The sequence below is a fragment of the Malaclemys terrapin genome, chromosome 8 (assembly GCF_027887155.1).
Source record: "Malaclemys terrapin pileata isolate rMalTer1 chromosome 8, rMalTer1.hap1, whole genome shotgun sequence".
In the NCBI taxonomy this organism is placed as follows: domain Eukaryota; kingdom Metazoa; phylum Chordata; order Testudines; family Emydidae; genus Malaclemys; species Malaclemys terrapin.
Window position 1 is genome coordinate 97141301 of NC_071512.1, and position 25426 is coordinate 97166726.

At 43.5% G+C, this 25426-nt stretch overlaps 1 non-coding gene across 1 annotated transcript; it reads left to right on the top strand.

Annotated features, from left to right (window-relative positions):
* The first annotated feature begins 12384 nt into the window (after positions 1 to 12384).
* On the top strand, positions 12385 to 12448 carry LOC128842645 (small nucleolar RNA Z39). The gene has a single exon (XR_008446074.1). It is a non-coding gene; the product is annotated as a small nucleolar RNA Z39 (small nucleolar RNA).
* The last annotated feature ends 12978 nt before the right edge of the window (positions 12449 to 25426 follow it).

The following is a 25426-nucleotide window of genomic DNA, read 5'->3' on the forward strand; positions in this document are numbered from 1 at the left end:
ACAGAGGCAGGAGGGAAAGAAGGGATTCAAAGGGCTCAGTTAACAATGGCCAGATGTTCTCCAGTATTTTGGGCTAACCTTAAAAAATGATCAGGTATCACTGCAAATACCATAAGCTGTGATAAAAATACCATCTAACATCTTAACATGCAGTCATTCAGCGGTGATTGAGTAGCACTGTGATATCTGTTACAAAGCACGCATGAAAATGAAATACCTTTCTCGCTGTTGCCCAACAGCTAAGCAAAAAGTTACATCAGAAGGAAATTCAGACACTGGTAAGATTTGGAGAAACAAATGGAAGATATTAACAATCTCAGTGTAAAGTGCATGGAAATACAATGTGAATAATCTGCAATCCACTACCTTCATTCTACAGTATCGGATATTTAGTATAGAAGAACTTTTGAAGCCCAATTTTAGCTCCTTAGAAAAATATATTCTAAAATGATGGACATGAGAGACCATTTGTCCAGGGAGGAATTGCCTTAGGTCTTGGCTATGTTGAGAAATTGACTGGAATAGCTATTATAGAATAAACTATTCTACAATCGCTATTCTGGAATAGCTCCCCATGTAAACACTGTAATTATTCTGGAATCAAATGATTTTTATTCTGGAATACAACATTCACATGAGGAGCTATTCCAGAATAGCTACTGCCATTGTAAGGCTTGCTTTTTTACTTACTTATATTATCATAATTCTATAGTTATCACAGACATTATTCCAAACATAACCAAAGTGCTGTTTTTTAACGCAGAATTTACTTAAATTCATTTAACGCAATGATATCAGCTATATATTCCAGCGTGTAATTATTAAGGGGTTAAACCAAGGGACTAGGAATCTATTTCCCAGTTGAGTGAATAGGGCCATGGGCTTAAGTGGTGCCCTCTGCACAGGAGCAAATTAGCACCTTCAGCACTTTGGGCAAGTCACTTATCCTTACTGTGCCTCAATGTACCCATCTGTGAAACAGGTATTATTATAAAATGGAAGCACCATGAAACTTAATAAATTGACATGTGTTAGGATTCATGGATTAACATAGTATTACATAGTGTAGATGCAAATAAATAATTATAATTATTATTAATTCAATAGTACAGTGCTGTCTCTATGTGGTCATTAGACCGGAGGGGGGGGGGGGGTTTACTGACAAAATTACATTAGAAATGTCCACAGATGTCAGCTGCTGTGATTGCTCTAGAAAGCAAACAAACCATAAACTCAATTCATAATTGTTATAAACATACCCTAACCTAAACCATGTTGACATTTTGAAACTAGAGTTCCATGGGTTACTCTCATCTGCAGTGTCAGAAAGGGAATGGAGCTTGCTGAGGAGAGGATGACCAGCTGCTAGATCGTTTGCGGGGCAATCAATTAATTTGTTTTTCAAGAGCTATTTTGCATAAAGCAACGTGCCTCTCCCATCCTCCCCTTTCTCCCTCCATACATTTTAATTATTTTGATCTAAGCCTGAGATAATATTTGGGTTTCTAATATTCTCAGAGCTTTGCTCTGAAATACCTGGCATTGTGTCTGGAAAAAGCTTTCCAGTTACGATCAGTAGGGGATTCATTCCACCCAGCTAGAATAAAAGGAGAAGAGATCCAGTTGCCAGTACCTACTGCTGAGTTCTTCTGGGTTTTTCTGATAAACTCATTCCAAGAACGTGGTTTAAGCTCCTAAGTGATGTTCAAAGTCCTCAGCATGAGGTTTAGGGCTTTGGAAGTCTGGTGAGGATATAGTCATAACTGACAAGGCAGATATTTTGATGCTTTTCCACAAACAAGTACCTTACAAAACAGGTCAGACCAACACTTAATTTAAAGAGGATTAATAGAGGCATCAGAGTGAAAACACACACATACACACACACACACACACACACCAGCCATCGTATATTTTATCACTGTTAAAACTTGTTTTTATTCTCTTTTTTAATTTCTATAACCAATTCCATCCAAATCTTGAGGAATTATTTGCTTGGAGGTTGGTTTTTTTTTTTTTTGGTTTTGCATGTGACTTTTACTCATTCCTTCTATAAACACACCTATCCTAAGCTCTAGGTGCATCTACAGTTAGGGTCAGACAGTGGCTGACTCTTCCCTGGGTTAGGAGAAGGAGAGGAGCAGAGTGCAAGGATCTTGGATTCCCTGCACAAGGACCACTCACTGGTGCTGTCTCACTGCTCTCTTGGTACTCTCCTCGGAGACCTGTACATGCACCCACAGGGGGCAGAGGTGAGTGAGATAGGAGGTGAGTTTGTTGGAAGGGGTTGTGAGGGCAGTCCCAGGCCAGTCAGAATGCAAGTGTAGCATTATTACTTCTTATGTAGAGGCAAAAGCAAAGAGGCCCATAAAACAGCTTGTACATGTTCTCCAGTGCTTTGGATGGAAAGGGCTACATGATGCTAACCGGGTTAAGTTGGAGGGCATAAGGCATAACATTGTAAATAAAGACGGATATCCTTTTCTATTACTGTGCAATAGAAGCTAGAAAATGCCAAGGAGCACTCATATACCAGCCCCAGTTTGGAATTCCTGGATGCCTGAGCTTTGGGGGGCAGCATCTGGGAATGGTTGTGCAATGCTAGTCAATCAGCAGTGGTGGCAGTGTGACTTACATTCTGAAAATACAGGGCACTGCCTCTCCCGCCATGGGTGAAGGCCTGGATGTCGAATTTACCACCCTAAATTAGCTGTCGGTTGGCAGACTCTGGCTGCATTGTTCAGAGAAGTTCTCAAATGATTTATGTTTTGAAATCTGAATTTATTTTTAAGTTATACTGATGGCAAATGCCAATGTGAAACACATGGAGAGGTAATGAGAACGGCATGAATGATAACATTGTATTGACCTTCACAGGACAATACATCTTAACCAAAACAACAAGACTAGCAATGGGCAAACCTTCAGCAATGCAGTACAGATGAGCATCCAGAATATTGCAGTTGCTATTTCAGATTTATCCAGGCCTCTTTGGTCTAGAAATCCAGGCGTCAAAAAGCAAACATATGAGCTCAGCTTGACACTTTAGGTAACAGCATTGATCCATAACATTGTGGGAATTATTGTGGAATAGTGCGCTAGAAAACCTTCTCCATGAGAGGCAGAATAGTCCCTGCTTCCCTTCTGTTCTCTTCCCCCCCTTCAGCCCTCTGCCTGTCTTATCTATTTAGAATGTAAAGTGCTTTGGGGTAGGGACTTTCTCTTACTAGCTGTATGTACAGCATCTAGCCCAATGGAGCTCTTAATCTAATCTAGTTCAGAGGTCGGCAACCTTTCAGAAGTGGTGTGCTGAGGGCACAGAGTGCTTTAGTCACTCTGATTTAAGGTTTCGCGTGCCAGTAATACAGTTTAACATTTTTAGAAAGTCTCTTTCTAGAAGTCTATAGTATATAACTAAACTATTGTTGTATGTAAAGTAAATAAGGTTTTTAAAATGTTTAAGAAGCTTCATTTAAAATTAAATTAAAATGCAGAGTCCCCTGGACCGGTGGCCAGGACCCAGGCAGTGTGAGTGCCACTGAAAATCAGCGCACGCGTGCCATAGGTTGCCTACCCCTGGTCTAGTCCCACCTGAGGTTTTCCTCTAGCAGACTTGCTTTTCTCACTGACAGCCGCTCCTTGCCATCTTGCACCCCCCCCCTCCCGCCCCGCTCTGGCCAGGCACTAGGGAGAGTGTCTCCACGTAGAGCAGTTCATCCTGCTCTCCTGCTCCTTTGAATCCCTCCCTGCTGTCTGTCTAGCAGCAGCTTCCAGGGCTTCCTATCTGGAGTCTTCCCTTTGATTTTCCACAGGTTTCTTTCTTATCTCCACCCCAGAAAGCCTTATTTTATCCACATGACCTACCTATCATGAGATATTGCTTATTTTCTGCATCTGGGAGGTGTGGGGCTGGACCCATATGCTCTTAAAGGGCTAGTCACCCTGTGACAGCAACCCATTTTATGTCTTTACTCAGCCCTCATTCTCTGTGCTGAGACAATATTTTATGTTGAGATCAAAAGCAAAATGAAAAACTGCACTAATCTGAAGGCTTATGTGTCCTGCTTATCAAAGGTTAGGTTGGATTCAAGTCCTATTCAAGTTTGCCTAAACTTCATCAACTCTGATTGTAAGTAAGCCATTACTTTTGCTGAGCCTGGTCTACATCTACCCTGTTCATGTTAAATCTCAGGTTAGGTAAAGTGGTGAGCACCGTATCTATTACAAAATGTATTGCCATAACTAGTCCAACAAGCAGAGCCCCAAATGACCGCTTAATTAGCCCCTTCCAAGTACTACGGAAGCCTTCCCTCTATATCATGAACTAGAACTTGCACAGAGAAAAGCAAATCAAACTACCTAATTCTGAAGCTTTATTTTCTTTCTTATTTCAGTGTATTTTGAATCCTTATGTTCAGACCTCCCATGTAAGAGCCATTCTGAAAAAGGCCAGTCGATTTCTCCCCATAGGCCAATTCATGGTTTGAATGAAAAGCTGTACAGCACTCTTAAACTATGAAACTGGATATTGTACACTCTTCTTAAGTTTTTCCTAGGTCTCCACTTGAATGTACAAGTTTGACTTTTTGGCCAAGGCCAGGTGGAAAGTCCTGCTGTTAAAACACAAACAGGAAGCTAGGGGGTCATTAAACATCCTTGCCCCTACATACAAGTTCCTTTTCCAGTGACATGCAGCCTGGAGTCTTGCCTTACTTTCTTCAGTTGCATAATCTGATTGGAGCTATTTAGTGAAACAAGGTGTATCCAAATGCAATTACAGTGTTGTTGTTTTTTAAATAATAGTAGATTCATAGATTGCAAGGCCAGAAGGGACCATTCTGACCATCTGGTCTGACCTCCTATATAACACATACCATAGAACTTCCGTAAAGAAGTAATAGTTCTTTCTATATATGAGTTTCACATTATGAAAATTCAGCTGGTTTTTTCAAACCAAATTATTTCAAATAGCTTTTCTTTCAGCCTTAGATATGCTCATGAAAGGACATTTTGGATTTTGCATTCTGGCCATAATGGGCTTTTCTTCAACAGTATATTTAAAATCAGCAGTTTGCTGCGCTGTAGTTTTGTCCTCCATCTTGTACTTCAAAGTATTAAGCAGTGTCTGCCTGAGCTGCCATGGTGTCTCACTGAAGTTGCAGTTCAGGTGCCCCCCATTCTTTCCAATGGACAGGACTACATCTCCCATGGTGTACTGCCCTCCCTCCTCCATCCATGACTGTGGTACATCATGGGAAATGTAGTCTGGTCAGGGAGCCTGGCACAGAGAGAAGAATAGGAGCATGAGGCACCTGAACTACAACTCCCATGAGGCACTGCAGTAGCTCAGGCACATGTAGTTCAATATTGAACTGTGCCAGAACAAACTGTTTCAACATTCTGAATAGAAATTTTTCAAAACTTTTCATTCCAAGTGAAATTTTAATATTTTGACGTCATCTTGATCCAAGACAGAAACAAATTTCAAAATGCTGAAATTTAACATAGGATGGAGATTCAAATTTTTGATCAGCTTTAGTATTGGTCCTTGTAACCCTGGCCCAGGTCAGGTGACTGTGGCCAAGAAATAAAGTTCAGTCTATTACCAAAAATGCTGTGTGTCACACTGTTAATACTCTGTCCCTTCTTTGGCAGTAGTTGTGGTATATCTTGAATTTAGTAAGGCTTTTGATACTGTCTCACATGACTCATAAACAAACCAGGGAAATATAGTCTAGATAGAGCTACTATAAGAGGGGTGCATATCTGGTTGGGAAACCGTTCCTACAGTAGTTATCAATGGTTCACAGTTAAGCTGGAAGGGCATATTGAGAGGGGTCCCATAGGGATTGGTCCTGGGTCTGGCTCTGTTCAATATCTTCATCAAAGATTTAGATAATAGCATAGAGAGTACAAACATAAAGTTTGTGGACAATACCATGATGGGAGAGGTTGTAAGTGCTTTGGAGGATCAGATTAAAATTCAAAATGATCTGGAAAAACTGGAGAAATGGTCTGAAGTAAATAGGATGAAATTCAGTAAGGACAAATGCAAAGGACTCCACTTAGGAAGGAACAATCAATTGCACACTTACAAAATAGGAAATGACTGCCTAGGAAGCAGTACTGCAGAAAGGGATCTGAGGTTATTGTGGCTCACAAGCTAAATATGAGTCAACAGTGTAACACTGTTGCAAAAAAAAAAAGTGAACCTCTTTCTGGACTGTATTAGCAGGAATGTTGTAAGCAAGACATGAAAAGTAATTATTCTACTCTGCTCTGCTCTGATAAGGCCTCAACTGGAGTACTGTGTCCAATTCTGGGCACCGCATTTCAGTACAGAGATGGACAAATTGAAGAAAATCCAGAGAGAGCAACAAAAATGATTACAGGTCTAGAAAACATGACCTATGAGGAAAGAGTGAAAAAAATTGGTTTGTTTAGTCTGGGGAAGAGAAGACTGAGGAGGGGACATGATAACAGTTTTCAAGTACATAAAAGGTTATTACAAAGAAGAGGGTGAAAATTTGTTCTCCTTAATCTCCGAGGATAGGACAAGAAGCAATGGGCTTAAATTGCAGGAAGGGCAGTTTAGGTTGGGCAATAGGAAAAACTTCCTAACTGGCAGGGTGGTTAAACAGTGGAATAAATTGCCTAGGGAGGTTGTGGAATCTCCATTACTGAATGATTTTAAGAGCAGGTTAGACACACACCTGTCAGGGAAGGTCTATTATTATGTTGTCCTACCTTGAGTGCAGGGGACTGGACTCAATGACACAGGAGGTCCCATCTAGTTCTATGACCCTATGTCTAAGTATTTTCAATCCCTTTTTTTCAAAATCTTTCTAACTAACGAGTTTTTAATTGTGCTACGTATAAATACTTTGCTTTAAAAAAATTAATAAAATGGTGATTATTAACATTTGAGAAATGGGAGGGTATTTAAGGATAGTGATAATTAACCTGCCACGCTAAAAATATTTCTACCTTAGAGAACTTCCTTCTCTTCCCGAGCTATCTTTTTTGGATCTGACATGACAGCGTACTATTCTCATTCTATCTTTTCACTGAAATTCTAGCTACCATGCTGATGAAATGGGCCTTTATTGAACTTCAAACGCCCATAATTATATATCCTTTCCTTGAGCTTTGATATTTTAATATTCAGCCGGTGAAATTATTATCTATTCCATCCACAAAGCATTTATTTATTTTGCTTGCTTTATCTCTGTTATTTCTTCAGTCGTCAGAGGCCAAGGAAGAAGCCCCCCTGCTTATTGGCAGCGGCAGAAAGCAGGAATTGAATGTACTAGAACTTTTATCTCCAACAGCTGAAGAGCTAAGTGTTTGAACTCCTTCTGCTCAGGCCCTAATGGGACTCAAAAATCTCCTCCTCCTCTCAGCAAGTTCCTCTAATTTATGCTTTGCAAGAGCCTGCCAAGTTTCTTTATATAGGTTCCCCTGTGCCATGACAGGGAAAGAGTCAAGAAGACAGTCTTCCATCCAAACTATGATCTGAATTGTTCGTATTAAAAGGGCACTCTGTTTTCTAAAGTGTTGGAAGCTGCAAAGAAATTTCCACTCACGTTTGTTCAGCCCCAGTCTTACCAAACGGGCTGACCGTGCAAGCGTGGCAGAAATATTTGATATATACATACAGCACAAATATAAATACACACCGCTAGCTGGCCATGGGAACTTTGGCCTAACAAAATAAAGTGGTATTTCATGGCAAAGTCATCAGCAGTTTATGCTTCATGGCTCCAGCAGCTAATAGGAGCGTAAGCTCCCACAGACACATCTGCTGTTATTCCTAATGGAGTTTAGAAATGAGGTTCAGCTGCAATATTCAGAGCCAAATCCTGACCCCCCCCCCTCCTCAAGTTTGGGATCCAGGGTTTTGGTTGGAGTGTATTTCTAATAGGACGGCAACATGGGGCTGGAGGGAAATCCACTACTCTGTCCCCTTTTCTCTTTCCTTTAGGGCTAAGCAAACCAATGCAGATAACGTAAAGGGCTAGCTAGTGTGGCATACACACAGACAGCCTGTACGCACCGTTGGAGAGCTGTGCTGCTCCAATAGGAGCATCAGGGAGATTGTGCCTGATCGCTCCTGGAGTTGCTCAGTGTGCACTCTGCATGCTATCCATTAGAACAGCGGTTCTCAAGCAGGGGTACACGTACCCCCGGGGTACACAGAGGTCTTCCAGGGTTACTCAACTCATCTAGATCAGTGTTTCTCAACTTGGGGGTTGCAACCCCTGGGGAGGGGGTCAGAAGACGAGTTTATGGGGGCACAAGTGCAAGGCCGGCCTTAAGGGATGGCAAGCAGGGAACTGCCTGGGGCACTGTGGCACAGGGGGCCCCACGAAACAAAGTAAAATGCTTCAGCCCTTGGCAGCTGGGCTCTGGCTTCAGACAAGGCTCACAAGTGAAAAATAGCTTCAAAAATCACACTGAAACGTAAGGACACTATTTATATTTCAATTGATGTACATTATAACTATATGCTAAAAAGGAGAAAGTCAGCAGTTTTCCAATACTAGTGTGGAGTGATACTTTTGTATTTCCATGTCTGATTTTGTAAGCAAGTAGTTTTTAGGCAAGGTGAAACTTGGGGTACGCAAGACAAGTCAGACTCTGAAAGGGGGACAGTCATCTGGAAAGGCTGAGAATCACTGCATTAGAGTGTCCAATTCCCCCCTTCCCACCCCAGTCTCCTGGCTCTCCTCTGGTGGCCCCAGCTTCCCCCTGCCCCTCCTTGGAATGATTTGCTCCCTGAAGGGACCAAAGATTGAGTGGTCCCTGTTGAGCTCTGCCTTCACATGTGTGATGCAATGTGGGAGAGGCTCTTTGCAGTGCTCCAGCCCCTCCTGGGCGCTCGTGAAGAGTAGTGTTTCTCAAATGCAGCCACTGTGGCCGCATGCTGCAGCCCTTCCCTGCAGGGCCCAGGGGCTCTGGGGTCAGGCTTAACCCCTCCCCCCTTTCGGGCTTGAAGCTCTGGCGGCAGACTCCGGGCTTCAGTTCCCCTTCCTGGCTCCAGCCGTGGGGTCTGGGTTTCAGCCCAGCACAGCAGGGCTTCAGCAGTGCCAACCTTACCCGGCACCGTGGTCAAGAGGCAAGGAGTGGGGTGAGCCTGGAGTGCAAGGCTGCAGAAGGGAGCTCAGGGCAGTGGAGGAGAAGGGAAGCAATAGGGCCTGGGGGTCAATGGAGGGACCAGGAAGAGGCAGCAAGGGCCACAAGTGACAGGTGGGGGGCCAGGAGAGGCAACGAGGGCCAGGAGCACCAACATACAACTGTACATTATTTTTATTATTGAGTCTGCAAAAAAAAAACAACCCTACGTAAATAAATTGCAATGATTTGGATGTGTATATGTGCATATTTATTTGTTTTTCCTAAAGTTAATTAAGCGTTTTAGGAAAATTTGTCAGAGTTGCCACCAGCAAAAGTTGGTGACCGCACTCTGAGGTCATCAAAAACATTTTGTTGTGAGAACCCGGCTCTAGCCCACAGAGTTCTAATAACAGAAGGAATGGCCCAAACCTTTGCCCAGAACTTAAAACAAACCCCAACATAAAGTGTGGGAGGAGATGGCAAACCACCATGAACAACTCGGTTCTCACAGTGTTTCTCGATCTCATGGAGTCTCAGCAGTAACTCGGAAGTAACCAGGCATCTTCTTTGACAGCCTGCTACCGTGAGATTTCTAGCCTGATTTCTAAAGTAAATCTCTTTGGGTATGTCTGGATAGCTGTCAATGTACCAGATAAATGTACAGAGTGCTGATTCTTTGACGGCGCTCTCCTTTTGAGTCACAACCCCCTTTCTCAACTGGGTCATTTAAATTGTATTAAAATGTGTATATAATATGGACATATGCCTTTCACTGGAGCATCTTCAAGCACTTTACAAACATTAATTAATTAAGCCTCAAAACAGCTGTGAAGTGGTTCAAAGCAGCAGTTCTCGAGCAGGGGTCCGAGAACAAGCAGATTGCAGGGAGGTCAGCCAAGCAGGGCCAGCATTTGACTCACTGTGGCCCAGGGCTGAAGCTAAAGCCTGAGCAATTTAACTTCGCAGGACCCCCTGTGTGGGGCCTCAGGCAATTGTCCTGCTTGCTACCCACTAACCTCGACCCTCTGTTTTATATGCAGAAAAACAGTTGTTATGGCACAGGTGGGCCGGTGAGTTTTTATCGCACGTTGGGGGGAGGGCCTCAGAAAAAAAAAAGGTTGAGAACCCCCGGTTTAAAGTATTGGCATCCCCCTTCTACAGACATGGAAACTGAGGCAGGAAAGTTAACTCACTTTCCCAAACTTACAAAGCAAATCAGAAGCATTTACAGCAGTCAAACTGAGAACTTCATTGCAGCCTGTCCCAGGCTCTCGCCATGAGACCATACACACTCTCTAGACCAGTGATACTCAGACCTCTAATCAATATTAGAGCCACAGTAGTGTGAATTCATTGTTTCATTTACTATATATATAAATAGTAACAGCAAAATGACTGACCAAGCATTATTATTTTATCAACTACAATTGATTAATAATATAGTAAAAGCATCCTGATTGGTTAACAACTTAGAATGGTTAATAGTTAAATCACCCAGTATTTTAATATCACATGCTGCAAAGAGCCACGGAATACGCCTTAAAGAGCTGCTTGCAGCTCATGAGACTCAGGCCTGGTCCCCACTAACCCCCCACTTCGGACTAAAGTACGCAAATTCAGCTACGTTAATAACGTAGCTGAATTCGAAGTACCTTAGTCCGAACTTACCGCGGGTCCAGACACGGCAGGAAGGCTCCCCCATCGATGCCGCGTACTCCTCTCGCCGAGCTGGAGTACCGGCGTCGACGGCGAGCACTTCCGGGATCGATCCGGGATCGATTTATCGCGTCTAAACCAGACGCGATAAATCGATCCCAGAACATCGATTGCCTGCCACCGGACCCTCCGGTAAGTGTAGACATACCCTCAGTCTGAGTATCACTGGTCTAGAGCCAGCTCCCTCTAAAAGTGTTTCCCTAAAAACCATACGTTTACAAAAAGCAAACTTGTTTGAGAGTTGAAGGACAGTTATAGAACGAGATTATTTTTTGCATTTAAGATATTATTTGAGTGCCATAAAATCACAACCCCGTACAGTACACAAGAGAATAATGTAGAGAAGCAAACCCCCACAACCAGGCTCAACAATGAAAAGAGTGAACGGTTCAGGTGGAAATCCAAGCCCACTCCAACCCATTTCACTCAAGTCTGTCAAATCCAGTCTAAAGATCTAAAGGGAGATGATCAAAGGCACAACAGAGAGTTAGGAGTTGGGCCCCCAACTCTCATTAGCTTTGACCTATTTGTGTTAATGGAAATCCCCCTCACCCCCATTTACTAGGTGTTTGCATCCCTCACATATGACTTCAGACCCCATCCTGGTAAGATGGAGCCAGCTCAGAAGGACCCCTGTCCCCCTTACTCCATGACAGGAGGAAAGGGATAATCTGAGTTTGCCCACTTTGAGGGGAGCGTGAAGCAGAACATTTTTTAGTTTCTCTGTCCCATGCAGATCAGCCTTACGCATTCCCTTCCCAGGCGCTAATGGAGCTGCAGCAACTTAATGGCTCTAAGATAGGAATGAATTAGTTTTGCTTGTTGGCCCACTCTACAGTGCCATTAGCTTAAAAGTACTGAATTTCCATCACGAACTTCTGTGGGGGAGGGAGCAATGGGGGGCCTGTCGAGTTTCCAGTACCTAAAAAGCTCCTATGCTGAGCTCACAGTGAAAATCCCTGTGATTTGCTACACTCCCCTGCTGATAACACCATGCACAGAAGAAAGAAGTTAAGTCATTTGAGCTCTAAATATTCCTCAGTCATGTCATGTGAGTCACAGAACTCATCCCCCAGTTTAAAGCATTCGAATGCTTTCATCTCTGTTGTTGTTTACCTAGCAATTCCCAGCAATGAAGCCACTGATGAGTATACTCCTGCTCGGTTACAAGATCCTGCTGTCTGTTTGCTGGATTAAGTTGTTTATCCTCTTGCTTAAACCATTGGGAAACCTAAATAGTGTTTATGTCAGGCCAAACTTTGCCATCTTCCAGTAACACGGTACCAGACACCAAGCACAAAGAGCTGTCTGGAAGAGTGGTGACTATACTTGAATCAGAGGTGATAGGCATGCCGAAGTACTGCAACCTTTCAATTGACCAGGTAATGACCATGTTTTGCCTTACTCCTCTGATGCTGGGGCTTTCATTCTGCTATCTGGCACTGGATGGCCTTTGCCTCTCCCCACCAGGCTTCTATCAGCAGCCATAGGGGTGCAGTGTCCTTATCATTCCCCTACCTTTCCTCTTCCCCAGCTCCTCCTGCTCCAATGGTACAAATGATGTGAACACAATGGTATGAGAAAAGCAATGATACTGTAAATGCTTTCTGATGCACTTCAATTGAGCAATTATCTTGGCTTGGTTCTTGAATGCACAATGGATAGATAGACATCCAACACAGGAACTACACAGGAGCTTTTTAAAACAAAATGAAGGTTTTTAGAATTCATTGGATGGTTTGATAGGGAAAAAATAACCTCAGGTGCTATTCTTTAAAAGCAAATGAAAGAACTTTAATTCGGGGATTTTGAAAAACGAGAAAGGCTTGGGGGGCTGCTTCACACAAAAATGACTTTGTATTAAGAAATGTTAGTTTCTTAAATTTAGCTCTTTAAAGGATGCAAAGGAATTGGAAATCTAAACACAGCATATTCCTCCATTCAGCCCAACCAACTAAAATATTTGGCTTCCATTTGCAACTACCCCAATCAAAAAAAAGTTAGGGTTGAAGGAAAGTAAGTTTGAAGTGAATGTTAAATTTATATTAGATACTTGTTAATTAGCTAGTAAATGAGTCACCCCCACAGACTGGCATATCCTGTGCTATTTAAAGCAAACGTTGTGTCAAATTAAACTGCATCTGCAGCCAGAGAGTTGACTAAACAGTAACATTTCAAAGCTTAACTTATTCATATTTTTTTTTACTGTTAAAAAGGCCAAGACTAAAATACCCACCTGGGCATTCATAGTCAGGGAAGGAGGAAGAGAGACCTGTTAGCCTTTATGAAAGCTGCTTCCATTTATATGTGCATCCACCAAAGTGCTCTCTGGTTACTTATGATGAGCCAACCTTGTTTTTTCCTCATGCCTCACCCTTCTGTTTCTTGTTAGCATTCTCTCCTTTAATGGTTTTTCCACAAGAAAACTGTTGACCTGGATAAATAAGTCCAAAACAACATTTTCAACAGATTTGGTAAAATGAAACTTGTGGATGTTTACACCATACTTATAAAATGGTTCCTTGGCTTAATAAATATTAAAAGGGGAAGAAAGGATGGGTCTTTCCAAAATTGCCCTGTTCTGTACAGTCCCCTTGAAGTTCTGGTACTGGCCACTGTCGGAAACAGGATACTGGGCTAAATGGACCATTGGTCTGACACAGTATGGCCATGCTTATGTTCTTAAAAGCAAAGAAAAATTCTCTTTGTGGCATGGTAACATCTGCCAACCTTCTAGGCCTACTTTGTCCACATGTTAGATCCCGGACTCCCTTGTGGGCTACTGGGCTTGACCCACAAAAAGCATCCAATCACTCTTCTGCTTGGGATGGATCAGATATCTGAGGTACTACAACACATAGCTATCAATATTTGCATAGACAAATAAGCCCTGGTATTTCTTAAGGGAAACTGGCATATACAGGGATTCTAAGGTGGCTTGAATTCCCTGGTCCTTTTCCTGAAGGTTCTAGAAATTGGAGAAGTCTTTTGCAGATGAGGAAATAAAGAAATTGCTATTTGTTTGGCCAAATCCTTCCCCCAGGAACTCTCAAACAACCCAACTGGAGTTAAGGGAGAGGGCTGTCAGTAACCAAGGGCAAAGTCTGAGCTCTCATTTTTCCTGATGCTGAGACCTCAGTAAATGTTGTCGCCACAAGCACATCAGAAACACGTGGCATGAGGGCCTCAGGGAAGGGTATCATCTTTCCACTTTCTTTGGGCCTAGATCTACAAGGCTAGAGCCGTGAGTAGAAGCAGGATGCCAGGTGTAAATTATCACCATTTGTGCAATGGCAAAATGAATGTGAACCAAAACTTGTTGTGAAGTAGCTTGGATCAACTGATCAAATGTATCACAGGAAGCTAATTTATTTTAAAAACAAACTCAAGCAGAGAGAAAAAATCCAACTCCGCACAACTCAGTTTTCTCCTTCTTTACTGCTAATGAAACATAATTTCCTTCTCTCCCGCCACAAAAATGACAATTTGAAACTGGACTTCCATAAATTCCAGGTCACATCATTCTTCCTCCCCCATGTGATGGGGGTTGGTGGTATCTCTATAGCCTCCATTAGCAGCATGGTCTAGTGACTGGGGCAGTAGGCTAGCATTCAGGAAATCTAGGCTCAATTCCTAGCTCTATCACTAGCCTGAGGTAGTCACTTGCCTCCTAGTGCCTCAGTTTCCCTGTCTGTAAAATGAGAATAATGATACTTGGCCTCCTTTGTTAAAGGTCTTTGAGAGCTATGAACCTAGGTATTATTATAGCGGTACTCCCTCTACCCCATCACATTGAGCTCTAATTGGCTCAGAAAAGCACAAATTTGTCTGCAGCTGTATTCCATGATCACTCATTTTTATATGAGCCCCAGGTCAACAGTGCTTGTAGTGTCAAGGGTAAAAGTTAATTTTTCACTTGTGAGAGCCTAAATCAGGTAATTTAGTTTCCTTTGCATGCGGAGGAATATAGCATATGGAGCATACAGTTCAAAGAGGGCGCAAGATGAACTAATACAAGAAAAGCTCAGGCTTTAAGGTTTTGTCTTACAGTGTGAAACTGAATATGTGTCTCTTCAAGGAAGTAACAGCTTTCCATTTTTAAGTCAAGTTTGGCCAAAGGCAACTGCATCTTCTTAACACAGTTCGGTCATTCATCAATGTTTGTATTTCTGCTACGTTAAGCTTGGCAGCTCAGTTTGTTATATAATGATCACGTGGGCAGCTTCCTTCCCCCTCCATTGCCCCCTCCACACACACACACACACACACACACACACACACACACACACACACACACTTTTATTTCCAATTTAATGTTAAAGAAGAAAAACACAAAAGAAAACACTACTGAATCTCATAATCAAAGTCTTTCAGGAAATGGTTTTGGAAGTTACATCACTGAATTGGAACCATAGACACAGCTGTCCCTTGAAATTTGCTCTTCACCTGATATTCAGGAGATATTTTCCTCTCCTTCATCTCTCTTACTTTCCAGCTCCCAGTTCTAATGTTTAATACAGGCAATAGCTTTGAAGCCTTTCCAAATGAAAATGCCAGAAGCACCCAGGTTTTCCAGGGAGCCTGCCAACTCCAGCAATCGTTAATTTTATGTGCTAATTTTAAAGTTGATCGTTTTTGTGTCTTGAACTTCAAAGGTGAGTCCAGTGAATAATCTAGGATTTGCTAAAAGGTAGAAAATCATTTTTAAAATGTTTCTTTGCAAAAGAATATTATTTTTATTTCAAGGAATGCAGATTTCCCCTTTGTAGCCTATATAAATGTTGTTGAAGAGCTCCATGCCAAATACTTGTTTTGTCCCAAAGAAATCTTTAAACTGTGAAATAAATCAGACTGGGCTATAAAGTGTTTTCATTTGTTTCACTGGTGGCACTACAGCTTTTAAAAGCGAAGTGTGCACATAATGTGTGTGCAATGCAATTATATTTTTCAGTTACAAAACACAATTTATTAGATTAACAAAAGTGACAGATTTCAGTTTGTTTCTATCAGATATTACACAGCCATTTGCCTGAAATTTCTAGGGCATAATTTTGACAGTTTTCCCACTCGTCGGCACATTAAAAACAGCTGTGGGTCTGGACAAATGACTTCAGCAGAACCTACTGAAAGTATCTTTTTTCCCCCTTCTGAGCCCAGCAGATGAAACTTGGAGTTCATTATGGTAGTTTAATTATGATTCAGTAAGGATGTCCTTTAGTGAAATCCATGGCTCCATAAACAACATGTTCTGTCATATTAGATGTCTTCTATTTCAGTTTTAAAGTCACAAACCCATGTGCTTTTCATTTGAGTTGTTGGACCCCCTGCTAAACTTATAAACATAAAGGAATGGTAGCAAAGGACAATCAGCAGCTTGAAGTGTGTATAGTCTCATATTCTGGCTTGTGGAGGGAAGTTTACTGGTTTCGTAAAAGAGAACATTCAGAGCAAAATTGGGCTGATTTAGATGTTGGTATGAGATATAGCCTCAGTCTGATATGGGTTAGCAAATGTATAACAAATGCATTCGTCCTGAGTCTCTTACATTGTTTTAAAGTGAAAACAGCTGAAGGCTCTTGGCTTATTCTCCTTTGCAGCAGAAGCTTTGGGACACGTCAGAGAAAAGTTCTGCAGCACTGCAAGCAATTAAAATGGGTATTTTTTGTGTTTGTTTTTTCCACTTTACCAAAGCCCAGAAACTAGGAGAGACAAAAGCTTTTCAGGCAAATGGAAACAAAATCTTTCAACATATTTTAGCTTGTGTTAATTTTACTGTGGTTAAATGCATGAGGAGGTTTCTTCTTCCCCCACCCTCTCCTATTATTTGTCCACTAAAGAAATGTAAGTTCTTCCTTAATTTCTTCTCTTAGCTTTAGTGCTCTGTTGTGGCTTTTAGATTCTGACCCAATAAAACACTTAATCATGTGCTTAACTTAACCAGGTGACTTTCCCCATTGACTTCCAGGCCAGTCTAGATGTTTACTAGCATTACCAGTTTCTACGGTTTATTTATTAACCCCAGTGAGTTTGAGTTCAGAACCCTATAAGACAAAAGTGCCATTATAATTGTTTACTTATTATATCTAGGGCCCTACCAAATTCACGGCCATGAAAAACACATCAGGGACCGTGAAATCTGGTCTCCCCCCATGAAATCTGGTGTTTTCTGTGCTTTTACCTTATACTAGCATTTCTCAACCTGGGGTCTGCAGACCCCTATGGGTCCCCGAGGGCACTTCAGGGGGTCCGCAGGCCCCACTGTTCAACTCCTCTCCCTTCAGAGGCGCAGCAGGCCTAAGGCAGGCTCCCTGCCTGCCCTGGCTCTGCTCCACTCCCAGAAGCGTTGGCGGAACGGGGGGTGGGCCAGGGGGTCTCCACGCGCTGCCCCCGTCCCGAGGTCCAACTTCACAACTCCCATTGGCTGGGAGCTGTGGGGGGGGGGCCTGCGAGCAGGTGCAGCACGTGGAGACCTCCTGCCTAGGAGCCGCTGCCAGAGAGATGTGCCAGTCGCTTTTGGGAGCTGCCCAAGGTAAGCATCACACCCCTCACCCTCTCCCACACCCCAACCCCCTACCCCAGCCCAGAGCCTGCACCCCGCATCCAGACTCCCTCCCAGAGCCCGCATCCCGTCCCGCACTCCAACCCCCTACCCCAGCCTTGTGAAAGTGAGTGAGGGTGGAGGAAAGCGAGCGAGGGAGTGAGAGAGCAGGGGGCGGGAAGAGGTGGGGCAGGAGTGGGGCCTTGGGGGAAGGGGTGGAGTGGAGGCAGGGCCTGAGGCTGAGCGGAGGGACTTGGGGGTCCCAGAAAATTTTTAAATCAAAATGGGGGTGCTCAGGTTGTTGAAGTTTGAGAACCATTGTCCTATACTATACAGATTTCACAGAGGAGACCAGCGTTTCCCAAATCGGGTATCCTGACCCAAAAGGGAGTTGCAGGGGGGTCACAATGTTATTTTAGAGGGGTCATGGTATTGCCAGATAGTGGCGGCTGCTGACTGAGGGCTCAGCTCAGCAGGCAGCAGCGCAGAAGTCAGGGTGGCAATGCCATACCAGGCCATCCTTACTTCTGCGCTGCTGCTGGCAGCGGCACTGCCTTCAGAGCTGGGCTCTCAGCCAACAGCCACTGCTCTCCAGCAGCCCACCTCTGAAGGCAACGCCACCACCAGCAGCAGCGCAGAAATAAGGGCAGCAGTACCACACACACCCTGCAATAATCTTGCAACCCCGCACAACTCCTTTTTGGGTCAGGATCCCTACAATTATAACTCCATGAAATTTCAGATTTAAATAGCTGAAATCATGAAATTTACAATTTTAAAAAGTCCTATGACCATAAAATTGACCAAAATGGACCATGAATTTGGTCGGGCCCTAATTATATCACATGCAATATGTTGCAATATACTGTGGACAGCTAGCACATTAAAATGCTTCCGTAATATGATTCTCTTTCTGTTGTGAATACAGATGGATAGATACCTGAAGAAAGTATCTGTGAACATTTGTTTGAATAAATACCAGGAATTCACTTTGAATGTGCATCATTCTTCTTTGATGAACACTTCTTTTTCTCAAGCATGTTTGCGAAAAGTGAAGGTCTTGTGAATAGTCATGCAACTCCATGTTCACAAGAAGTTTCATGCCCACGTAGAGTTCACATAGCTGTCTTGCAATCTCGTTGGTTTCCTTTCACCTGCATATTACAATTTCAAATACCAAATCCGGGAGCAGAAAGAATACCAGGTGATACAGAAACTTACCAGGAAAAACAAATAGTCAAATGTAGTTGACGAAAAGCGATTATGTGAATGAACCTCAGGGCTTGTCTACACTATGGGGGGGATTGATCCAAGATATGCAACTTCAGCTACGCTATTCGCGTATCTTGTCGAAGTATCTTGGATCGAATTACCTAGGGTCCAGACGGCGCGGGATCGACAGCCGCAGCTCCCCCGTCGACTGCGCTACCGCCGCTCGCTCTGGTGGAGTTCTGGAATCGAGGGTGAGCGTGTTTGGGGATCGATATATCGCGTCTTAACGAGACGCGATATATTGATCCCAGATAAATCCATTGCTACCCACCGATACGGTGGGTAGTGAAGATGTACGCTAAGTCTACAGGAATGTCAAATGTCAAATAATTTGAGTGACAAACAAATTAATCAGAATCAAATACAATTTGTAGATAAGTCCCAAACAAAAATAGTGGAAATTCTGGCTGAAATTTTCAGCAAATCCTACTAATTTCTGTTGACGACTAGGTTTAGGAAAAAAGCAATGAGTCAATTGAGCCACTAGTTCCTGGGGATACTGATTCTCCAAGAGAGGCTAGTGGAAACCAAAAGTGACAATTAAGGATACTGGTATTTATTATTTGTATTGTGGTAGCACCTAGGAGCCCTAGTCATGGGCCAAGACCCCAGTGTGCAAGTGCAGAACAAAAAGCCCCCAGGAGCTTATAGTCTGAGTACACTGGAATTTGCACTTGAACCACAGGTACTTTCTATTTCTCCTGTTGACACAGACGTTGTGAGCAATTAGTAATCTGTACACAGTACACTGAACGTGTACTAGGCTGACAACTTTATCTTAAGTATTGCACTCACTAGCTGGGCTTCCTTGGCCTGTAGGGTGGCAAGAAAGAAAAAAAAAAAAGAACTACCAGATTAATCAGGTGCCTTGCATTTGCCTCCAAAGGCTTGATAAGCAGCTGATTTGTCCCATATGCAGCCCAGCCATTAAGACTGGCAAGGATGGTCTCTTCACACATGTGCTTTCCATTTCTTCTCCTTGGGGATGCTGTTCCAGCTGGTAAGCAGGCAACCAGCGAGCTGATGCAATCTGACATCTCCACGGCTAGCATACGCGTCTCGCTTCAGCATGGAATCAGAGAGGCAATAAGACAATAAATGGGGATAGGATTCAGACACACAGTGAGGCCTGGCTCATGCCTCCAAGGGTGTGAGACACAGCAAAAACAAATGTATGGTTCTGCAGGTGAACAGTGAGGCAGAGTCCACTGAATGGGGAGCGGGAGTGATCAGAAAGAGTCATCTAATCCTTCCAGAGAGCCCGAGAAAGAGAGACAGACATAAAACTCCTCCAAAAGGCCAGGTGTTAGTACCACAAAGCCAAACAATGACGACATCCCCTGCAGCAGCATGAGAATTTGTTACCTGCCAAGTTGCTGGATACATACTCTCTAGTTTCAGAATCCCATTTATGGTATTTAGGCTGTAAAATCCTTCCAGACCATATAGGTTCCAAGGGTGTTACTCTAGAGGGGTTTGGGATGTGCTATATCTTTCCATTATTGGCATCCTACACACTAGGATTTTCAGATTTGGGGGAGAGGATGTCTTAAAGATATCGATGTGCAGGAAAATATTTCCTTTCTATATCAACAGATGGATAATATAGAAACCATTGTTCAGTGTAAACAGGGGGGTCGGCAGGATGGAGACCTGCCAGGGGTAATGTCTTTCACAGCAGCTTTCAATGTTTAGGTGTAGATCAACACTAGCCCTACCATGGATGCACAAGGTGGGGGAAAGGATCAAGGGACTTTCCTCTCTTGCACATAAACCAGCCACAATCCCAATCTTTGAGTTCCCTGACTCAATGAAAGATTTGCCATTGACTTCAATGGAAGGAGGCTTGATTCTCTCCCCACAGGATAAGTGCAAATCCCATTGACTTCCTCATATCCTGTGGTGGGAGAACTGGGCACCTCATCTATAGCATGTGAGAGAGAGAGTATATTATGTAACGCAGAGCAAACGGGTGGCATTGCTACATAATATTATTTAAAACATGCTCTCTGTACTGTGTCGTTACTGAAATGAGGGATAGATGGGATTATAAAAAAGCCTTTTTTTTCCTTTTGCCCTTGGATTTGTAGTGTGCCCCGAGCTGTTGGACGCGTCTCAAATTAAAGTGCTAAGATTTGCTGCTGAAGTAACTATCAGCTTTATGGAACTTGCCTGTGCTGATATCAGCTCAATTGGAACTAAACTCCTGAAGATCAGCCCACCATGTCCTGGGCCCAGGGTAAACCAAGCACTGAATTTTCTGGGGGTGGTCACATTGCCATTTGCTCTGAGGAGCACTAAAATGTTGCCTAAAAATCCAGAACAAGAACAGTGGTTGACATTCCTCTGGCATGAGAGAACAAAGGCAAAGCCTGTTTGTGCAGGAGACAGACCTTCCTTGGGGTGGTCCGAAGCTCTGGAAAGAAATCTCATGGGATTTAAGAATCACCATAAAAATCAGCATCTTTTGTTCCAAGTGCAAAGCGCGCTTTGTCAACCTGGCCTTCTCTAACATAAACACATAGTGCATTGCACTTCCAAAAAGAAAAATTCCACATGCAATTCCACCATCCCTCGGGGAGACAAAGAAAGAAAGGAAGGAAAGACCTATAGGGTACAGATGCTACACTTCTAGGGTGAAAATGCAAAGGGGTTTAAGGGATTTAGGCACCCAACTCCTGTTGACTTTCAATGGGAATTTGGTAGCTAACTCCCCTAGGCCAGTTTGAAAATCTGAGCCGTAGCTTACTGCACTAGTGGAAGGCATTCAAGATCCCACAATGATGAGCACAGTAGAAGAACCTGAACAGGACAAAGTAGAACAGTAATATTCTCCAACAGCAGGACACACAACTCTTACGGACTTCAATGGAACTAACACATCTCCTCTGGTTTGAAAAGAGGAATCCCAACATCCTCCTCTACCAACTACAAGCATAGCATTAATTTCAAATGATAATTCCCCCTTAACCTGCTACCATTGAATTGGATAATGGCATTAATATAGATCTGTAGAAAACAAAAGGAATGTTACGGATGCAATGCCAGAGTCTTCCAACTTCTACTACAGCTGTTGCTATACTATGATATGTTCCTTATGCTCGCCGTTTCCTGGACTCCAGTTACTTGAGTTCCACTTCTATGAGCAGGGGCATTGTTTTAAAGAGTGACTTTCCCATTGTGGAATAACATCTTTAACACTCTAATGTACAATGGGATTTAGTTGGCTCAAGTCCCTTCTCCTGCTGCTTGATTCTGAAATGAGATCATAATCCAGTGCTTGTGACATTGTGGTCTGGTGCCATAGAATGGATGTGATGTCATAAACTCAGTATTGTGCCTGCACTATAGGTAGGGCCCTACCAAATTCACAGCCATGAAAAACGCATCACGCACCATGAAATCTGGTCCTTTGTGTGCTTTTACCCTATGCTATACAGATTTCACGGGGGTGACCAGCATTTCTCAAACTGGGGGTCCTGACCCAAAAGGGAGTTGCGGGGAGGGGGGTCGCAAGGTTATTTTAGGAGGGTCGTGGTATTGCCACCCTTACTTCTGCACTGCTTTCAGAGCTGGGTGGCTGGAGAGCGGCGGCTGTTGGCCAGGCGTCCAGCTCTGAAGGCAGCGCCCCACCAGCAGCAGTGCAGAAGTAAGGGTGGCAAAACCATACCATGCCATCCTTACTTCTGTGCTGCTGCTGGCGGCGGCTCTGCCTTCAGAGCTGGTCTCCTGGCCAGCAGCCGCCACTACTGTCCAGCTGCCCAGCTCTGAAGGCAGTGCCAACATCAGCAGCAGTGCAGAATAAGTGTAGCAGTACCGTAACTCTCCCTACAATAACACTAAGACCCCTACAACACACACACACACACACACACAACTCCTTTTTGGGTCAGGACCCCTACAATTAAACACCATGGAATTTCAGATTTAAATAGCTGAAAGCTTGAAATTTACAATTTTTAAAATCCTATGACCATAAAATTGACTGAAATGGACCGTGAATTTGGTAGGGCCCTAACTATAGAGAGAACAGATGAACTAGGAAAACTCAAGTATCTTCAAATAATAATGAGCAACGGTGATTAAAAAAAGGTAAATGGATTTCCACTTAAAGATTGAGGGTGTATTCACCCCCACTTACACAGATGGTGGATGCAACGTGTAACCTCTGCACCACTGTTCTGGGCTTGGCAAATTCACTTTTGGGGTGTTTTCACTGCCACTGTCCCTTGAGCCATGTGCCAAAAATGGGCAGCTTTGAATTCCAGTCACAGCCAGGTGTTTATAGGAGATCCCTTGACACAGGCTGCCTAAGAGATGGGCTGAATGTGTGAAGTTTATAGGTACCTGGCCACACCCTCTCCTCACCACACATTTTCTATGCCAGCCTGTATCTGGCCCCGCTGGCAAAATGAGGACTACAGGTGCCATGTGCTGCCAATAAACAACCTCTGCTGTGGAATTCTAGACTGTGGAGATACTGCCTGGCTCCTGTTCATGGAAGATCAGCAGTGGATTAAGCCATGAGCTATAAAAGGTGTACAATAGAAAGATCTACCCCTGCTCCCATAGAAATCAATGGACAGTCACAGTTCACTCAAGAATTTGAATGGGAGCAGGATACATAGATAACTAGTGAGCCAGTGCAAAAACAAACCAACCAACCATTTCAATGGTCCTAAGAAAGGCAAACTGAGATCTTTACATTGTGTTCTCATTACACGTCCCACCCCCTGTTCTCCGCTGCTTTAACCTTTGGTTGTTGCTGTTGGAATCCTCTTTATTCTGCTCCACTTGTCGTTCTTTTTATTTTGATGGGAGACACTTTGGCAGAAGACTTATCAAAATGCTCTAAGCTTGTCAACAAGTGCTGTTAAGCGACGAGTTGAGGCAGAATGTGTAAGTGGAGAAAGGGCATGGGAAAAGATGTGATGTAAAAGAATGTTGTACGTTGAAGAAAGGCAATAGAATAATAAGGGTAGGATCCTGGTCATAAATGACTTGCACTGTTATAAAAGTGGGTTCCTACTGTTAAGCCAGGCCTATCTGTGCGTACTTCTTTTAAAAGTGCTGAAAAGAACTATGCAGGAGGGCAGATCCTCAGCTGAAGGCAACCGGCATCGCCCCATCAGAACCAATGGCGCTTACACCAGCTAGCCCTCTGACTAATGTAACTAGCTAAAGCGCTTGCTCCTATTTATTGCATTTTAGCCTCCAAAAGCTGCCACATTTTGGGGCTCAGAATAACTATAAATTAAAGAGCAGAGCCTTAGGTGGCGTAAATCAACATCACTCCATTGCAGCTTTGCTGATTGACACCCTATTTTTCCCCTCTGCACTAACATTGAATGTGAGAAGCAACAGAGGGTCCTGTGGCACCTTTGAGACTAACAGAAGTACTGGGAGCATAAGCTTTCGTGGGTCAGAACCTCACTTCTTCAGATGCTATATACCTGCCTCTGGAGATTTCCATTACTTGCATCTGAAGAAGTGAGGTTCTGACCCACGAAAGCTTATGCTCCCAGTACTTCTGTTAGTCTCAAAGGTGCCACAGGACCCTCTGTTGCTTTTTACAGATTCAGACTAACACGGCTACCCCTCTGATAATTGAATGTGAGGATCCCCAAGTGGCCCGCTCATTCAGCAATGCGCAAGTCTGATCCAGACTCTTCATGACAGTGCTAAAAGAGGGCCCCTTAGCTCTCCCCCTCTTTGAAGTTTCATAGAGGACGTTTGCTTACATAAGCTGAAGAAAGAGGGGTTTAAGGGTGACCCCAACATGGACTAGTGGTCTCCACCTTCATAAGCGTATGAGAAGAAAAATAAATCACTGAAAAAACAGCATAAGCCAAGGCTTACAGTGTGATTACTTAATTAGGTGTAAGGTTACATCGCAGGTCATGTTATGCTGTACTAGAAGGGTTAGAATTCAGCAGGTTTAGGTCAAGCAAAATAAATCAGAAGTTCCATAGTAAGGTGAAAATAAAACTCTATCCCTCCTGCCTACCAAATTGCATGTGGAACGGCAGCAAGCAAGTATCCTGTAGACCAAGGAAAAATATATGAGCTGGTAGGGGTTAGCACCTCGGCTTTCATTTCTGATATGTCTCTTTGGAGATTATAGTGTGTGGAAGTAACCTGAGTCAGGCTGGTTCAGGTCAGGGCTAATGGTCAAAGGGTGCTAATCAACCTCATTTAATTCCATAATGCACGACTAGCTGGATGAGGAGCGCCAGCCACAGGGCAAGTCAAAGGAGGTGAAAGGGTGGCTAGCCCAGACATGCACATCGCATTAAATGCAGCTGCACTGGCTCACACCAGCCGGGAGGAAGCTTTTGGTGGCTCAGTAGCTACTGGCAATGGTTAGAGCTGTGAGACGAAAACTTGGAAGAACGTGAGACAAAGCAATGAGTACTTTAGCAAGAAAAGCTAAAAAGAATATGATAGAATGCATTGATCACACCTTTAACCAGCTCCAGACAAACAGCTACAAGGGCTTTGCAAGGATTACCCTAGTACTGGCTTTGTGTCATTAACCATGACGCTATGCTCTTGGAGTCAGGGGCTGGCTTTACATGTCTGTACGGCACCCAGCACAACTGATCAGTGACTGGAGCCCCTCGGTGCTACTGGTATACCAATAATAAACATATAAATCAGAAGTTTCAGAGTAACAGCCGTGTTAGTCTGTATCCGCAAAAAGAAGAACAGGAGTACTTGTGGCACCTTAGAGACTAACAAATTTATTAGAGCATAAGCTTTCGTGGACTACAGCCCACTTCT